Here is a 6,624-nt window from a genome sequence, read left to right as displayed (position 1 = left end):
CACTCCTTCTACATGGCTTGTAAAAGGGTAGCCATCCTCATCTGATTGGAGCATGCCTGTATGCTATCCATGCATGTGAACACACCAGCATTTGTCACGCAGCCAGCCACATCCCGTTTTGAAAGCTGTGTGTGGCATTCCGTCTGCTAAATTGCAGATATCATTTGGATGCAATTCTCTGCTTTTGCTGAGAAGATGTTTTTAGAAGGAGTTCTGGGAGGGAAAGAGTGTGAAGGAAAGACAGACATGCAGGCTTTCATTTGATCATTCACGAGGAACATCCCAAGAAAAGGGTGACGGATCAAGAGAGGGAGCTGGAGCAGATGAAGATGAGCCCTGCTGGAATTTGGCATGTAGTATGGTAGCCCCACTAGGACAATTCTCTGTACTTGGCAAGCATGCAGGAGCAAATATCGAGGTTCTGCAGCTCCACAGTGATGTGTGTGCCTGTCTGTGTTCAGGGTGGTAAAAGACTAACGGCATGGGGGAATAATAACTTTTCAAAGAGAAAAGAAATCTGAGATAATAATGTTTGCATGAAAGCTTAATTACTCCATACATAGAAATTGGTCTCTGGAAATTTAATCTTTTCTGGCACTGGTATAAAAACATGACAGCCAGAATTCTCCAATGATCTTTCTGAGGCTCCTCTCTGCCTGCAGCGAGAGATAAAAACATCTCCCTTAGCAGAAGACCTTCTGCTGGTACTTCAGTTGCAGCCGTTTAACATTGTAATTCAATTACAACACCTACAGGGCCCGATGGATAAACATTTTTTTCTGATTAGCAGCATAGTGGCTCTGGTTCAGCATCCCTGCCCAGCGTGTGGAAGTGGCAATGGGAGGGGGAGGGGGGGTTGGATGGGGGTTGTTGGGAGGGGACATATAATTAGCTCACATTGAGTTCTGAGGCAAGCAGGCACAGCAGAGCTCAACGCAGCCATGGGTGGGGCAGGGGGGTGTTGATGGCCACAGGGAGGTTCCACGCAGTGAACACAAGGAAGTAGAGAAAACATGAACGCTCACACACGTCGCCTCGGAGGGGGGCTTGTCGTGCGGCTCAGTCTCAGTTTTGCACGGGGGAAAGGACGCCCTGCGTGCTCACAGATAAAAATAGCCTGGCTGATAGGCACTTGCAGCATGAACACTCGACTCTCGTGTGATTCCTCGCTTTCCCGAGAAGGCTCTGCGTGCTCACCCAAGCTGTGGGTTTGTGTGTCTGTTCCCATGCTCGAGCTAAGGGCACTTTCATTAGTGAAGCAGCGATCAAATTTCCTGTGCTGTGGCAGAGGGGTCTTCATGGCTCCAGTATCTCCCGGTGAGTCTTGGCCCTTTCTGCTTCCCCCATCTGCTCAGACGATGGAGATCAGCCCAGAGATCTCCTTTCCTGTCGTTTCCCTAAGACGGGCTGCTGTATGAGCCGAGAAACTGCAGACAAACTCGAGAAAATAGAAGGCGAGTCAAATCTGTTTTTATCGTAGTGGAAAAACCCACAGATGCTCACAGTACACGTGAGTACAATCCAAGGCTCCAAGGGCAGGGGAAAACGTGTTTTGGTCCAGACGGAATCAGAGCAGTCAGGCATCTGAGCCAAACCCACGGGGTAATCAGAGCTCTCCTTCTGCTCTGATCCGCTTCACCTTCTCCTTCATCAGCGACAGCCGGACCGTTGTCACGGTTATCCCAAAATAGCACGCTTGTTTGTAGCAGCCTACTATAAGAAATGTGTTTTTCCTCTTCTACCTGAGAGAGAAGAAAAGTGGTATCACCGGGTCCTGTACTCCCACGTCACAGTAACTCAACGTCATGCCAAGCCTGCTCCACTTGCTGTCTGACCGTAGTACTCTCCAACCTTACAGGGCCATTCATATACATTTTTCATGGCATGTTTCATTTTTTATTTTTCTTGTGTCAGAACAAATATAAATAAAAACGCATATGAAATAGACTGAATACCTCTCAAAAATGTTACAATGCAGACCAGGACAAATCAAATGTAAATCAAACAGTAAACATGAAATGTGCTTTTGAATACTTTTTTTGATTGACAAAACAGAGGCCTTTACATGTGAGAAAATCTTTCATACGTAAATTGATGCATGCACTTTCAGTAAAATAACAAAATATTCCACAGATTGTACATGTGTATATATAAGCACATTTACATTCATACATGACAGTAGTCATATCATTTGTTGCGTAAAACAAATAGTATGGCTTCAGGAAAAAATGCTTATACTAAACTAAGCATAGTGTGTAGACTTTGGCACGTATGACTTATTTGTAAAGGTTAGATCTTGCCTGCTTGCCTGTGGCCAGTCCCCCATGGTCTCTTGGGAAACATGGGATTCCTAGGATGTTGTGCAAACAGCTGCCCACTGCTGCTCTTCCGTCATTTTCAGAGGGAGGTTATACAAACCAAGAGCAATTAACCTGCAAATGTGGCCAGGCAGCAACAGCATCCTGGCCTATTTCAGAGTAGATATCTCTCTGCCATCTTGGGTCGACAAAGAGCACACTGTGATGGAGGGAAAACATCCATAAAGGAATCTGACAGCAGCTCTGAAATAACGATCACCTAAAACAGGAAAACTTCTCAGTCTTTTCAGCGTGAAGCTACAAATAGCCAATCTGTCGCTGCCAGGGAAACCCCTCTGGCGTGTTTGGGCTTCAGAGCTGTCACTGTGCTCAGACTAAAGTGTGGCTGTGGTGAATCAAAGAAAGCCAAAGATCGCTTTAAACTGTCTAATTGAAACTGTTATTCTAATTAACAAGTGAAAAAGCCAGAGTGTACTGTGATAACTAAAACTGAACGCACTGCTTCAAGTGCCATTGTGGTTAGTGTTGACAGAGAAACGGGTAAGACGTGGATGCAATCCCTGATGGAATCACACGGCACCAGTGTCATGAATAACCCACCTAAATGCCTTTTGGCCTGGTTTCCTACCTGGGGTAACACTGGTACTGCCAGCTGTTGCAAAGTACTGAATAACATTTGGTGGTGAATTAAGGCTAAAATCTTATTGGTCACATTAGTTACATTACATTACATTACAGGCATTTGGCAGACGCTCTTATCCAGAGCGACGTACAACAAAGTGTATAACCATAACCAGGAACAAGTATGACGAAACCCCTAGAGAGAAGTACCGGTCCAAGTGCAGGGAACAACCGCATAGTTCAACTTGGACCCTGATGGTTAAACTGATTAGCACTAACAACGAGAACGGCAACAACGCAATCTATGGAAAAAATACAAGTAGTCGTTAAGACAGTTAATGCACCTAAGTCACCTACGAAACAGCTGCCAAGTTACAACCCTAAGCTTAGTCATTTACAGGGGGGAAGGGAGGGATGGGGAGAGGTGCAGCCTGAAGAGGTGAGTCTTCAGTCGTCGTTTGAAATGGGTCAGTGTCTCAGCTGTTCTGACCTCCACAGGGAGGTCATTCCACCATCGTGGGGCCAGAACAGACAGGAGACGTGTTCTGGAAGTGCAGGTGCGAAGAGGGGGAGGTGCTAGGCGTCCTGAGGTAGCAGAACGGAGGGATCTGGCTGGCATGTAGGGTTTGAATATCTTGTGGAGGTATGCTGGGGCTGATCCCTTGACTGCCTGGTATGCTAGGACCAATGTTTTAAATTTGATGCGAGCTATAACAGGCAGCCAGTGGAGGGTAGTGAGCAGGGGAGTTACGTGGGAGTGTCTGGGGAGGTTGAAGACCAGACGAGCCGCAGCATTCTGAATGAGTTGCAGGGGTCTAGTGGCAGATGCCGGTAGTCCAGCCAGAAGAGAGTTGCAGTAGTCCAGGCAGGATAGAACCATTGCTTGGACCAGGAGCTGGGTTGAGTAGGTGGTGAGAAAGGGGCGGATTCTGCGGATGTTGTACAGGAAAAATCTGCATGCCCGGCTTACTGCTGCAATGTTCTTGGAGAGGGACAGCCTGTTGTCCATCACCACTCCGAGATTCTTGGCGCAGGGTGATGATGTCACTACGGTGTCCCCTAGGGAAATGGAAAAGTCGAGGAGGGGAGAGGATAGAGCAGGAATAAAGATGTAGTTCAGATGTAGTCTCCTTAAGAGACTAAAGTCTGCTTTGTGGTTATCTGTTGTTTGAAGGCCCCACAAGAAATTTACCTCATGCAGGTGAAATATTTTTAAAGTAACATATATGTGGTATTTTTTCCATAATTTGTACTTGGGAATCATGTTGAAATTAAGACGGGTGCGCTGACCTTGCTACAATCATAGAGCTGTCCCATCCATTGTTTGTGTCATTTTAGATAAAGGTAAAAAATTGGAACTCCAAAAAAAAAAACAACCTTTATTCCTATCTGTAACTACCATGATGTATGTATTCAGTAAAGCCTTTTTTTGTCTCATGCTTATGAAGCAGGCATAACTAGGCTTGTTCGCTGGAAAGCACAGTGAGGTTCACTAAAGCTAAGGCCTTGAAGCAGGTTTCCGTGGCAGCACTCCCTGGCAAGGCAATCCCCTTACCCTCAGCTTGTAGCAATTTTGCTTTTAGCTGACAGGTAACTCGTTCATCTTTGGAGTCTTGGCGTAAATTAAAGGAGTGGGATCAAATCTCACGTTGTGTGAGTGCTTCTCACTCATTACATTGGCGCCGTTACCTGTGGATTTTCAAATGGAAGGGGAGTTAAAAGGGGGTGAGAGTAGTGGGTGTAGGCTACACCGTGTAGCTGAGCTACACGGTGTAGCTCAGCTAGTTAGATTTGGGTCACAGCTCCAATGTAGTAAATGAGGAGCACTTGCCCGAGATGAGATAGGAACCTGCACCATTCACTTATCCAAAGGCTCCAAAGGTGCACGTGTTAGCAGTCAGCTAAAGGTGAAAGGCACAGGCAATGTCATTGTTTTGAACCTGAGGGTTGCATCGCCAGAGTGTTGTCGCGGTAACCCTCACTTTACTGCACCTTACTGTGCTTACTAGAAAATGCCACCTGCCACAGTTATTAATATATTCTGAATTGATTTAACATGTGATGGTTTGTAGCTTAACCATAAACACTACTGGCACAGGAATACTCATCAGTTTGCTTGAGCTTAATGATAAAATTGAACTTCATCCCATCTATCAGCAGAACAAGGAATTAAATGGCAAAGAAGTCAAATACAGCGACAAACCATTCACTGCTGTTCCAAGACAGCTTGAGTGACAGCTGCCCTCAGTATATCAATATACGCACTCTCCTCAGCAGACCTGGGTCAAATACATATTTTTTTTGGATTCAAATACTTTTCTATGCTTTACTGATCTTGTCTGGTGTATCGGAACCAATGAAATACTCTCAAAAACTGCAAACCCCACCTTCTGGTCATATTGGCAGGCTCAATTACACCAGACTAGATCAATAGAGCACAGAAAAGTATTTGAATGCATAACAAATACGTATTTAACCCAGGTCTGCTCCTCAGAATGTGGTATGATTTTTTCATTTTCATATTGAATGGGTGAGAACATTCTAGGTCATGGGTGGCTCACATGAAATACTATTGCTCCAAGGGGACTGGGCTGAAGGAGGAACTATAATCTTATCCATACTGTAGGGAGGAAATACTTATGTCATGGAATAGAAAAAAAGGTGATGAAATGAAATTCCCCATATTAATTTGCCTCATCACAGTGCAGGCCATCACACTAAATGAAGCACTTATATGAGGATATACTTTAAATTGTTCACTTTACAAATAATGCTATTTTATTTTATTTTTTAAACATTTATTTAATCTTTATCTTACCCAGTGAATCCCATTGTAATTATTTTAATGAGAGAGAATTTACCAAGAGGGCAGCACAAGAAATAAAAAAGGATACAATTACAGACATTCTACAATCAGGGTGCAAGACCCAAGACGTTTGCCTGAAAAATGTGTGAATATCTATTTCACTGATATAAGCTACTTTCTTTCAAAGTGTGCATGAATTGTCGTTTGTGGTGATTATGAACATTTCAATTTCAATGCTGGCCATAACCAATTCTAAGATATTCAACATTCTACAGTCAGGGTGCACAAGTCTAAACCTTGAGCGCTGGGGGGGTGTGTGCTGCCCTTTGTTACAACCAACCAAGCGGCATACACCTGTTCTGGTTCATTCCAATATGGGAACCACAGTAAAATGTTTTCACTGAGGATGTGTGCAGTCTGGGCTAATGAACTAATAAAGGGAAGAAATTTGCACAAAAACCGAAAATGGATAAGCCCACACTGTGAGCCCCAAGGTAAGGATTAGCCCCTCTCTCCTCTCTCTGAGAAGGAAAAAAAAAATCAGTTTGAATGCTTCTCTTTTAGTGAGCGCTCAAAATGAAATTGCACTGTCAGATGTCAGAATGTCAGACTTTCAATTTGCGGCCCTGCATTTGCTGAAAATAATGACATGACATTTATTATATATATATATATATATATATATATATAGTATTGGACAGATGTGGTTATCAAACATAACAGTTAAAGGAGAAAATCCACATGATGATCAGTGAGTTAAAACAAGCACAATAAAACAAAATATCCAGTAAGCGATATAGTTTTATGGTTTAATATTAAATTATATTTAATGGTCTGAGCAGATGAAAAGATTTTCAATTGATGGAAGTAATCCCTTCT

Source organism: Anguilla anguilla, chromosome 4 (assembly GCF_013347855.1).
Source record: "Anguilla anguilla isolate fAngAng1 chromosome 4, fAngAng1.pri, whole genome shotgun sequence".
Classification (NCBI taxonomy): Eukaryota; Metazoa; Chordata; class Actinopteri; order Anguilliformes; family Anguillidae; genus Anguilla; species Anguilla anguilla.
The sequence above is the reverse complement of the archived record's forward strand: the minus strand, read 5'-3'. Positions refer to the sequence as shown.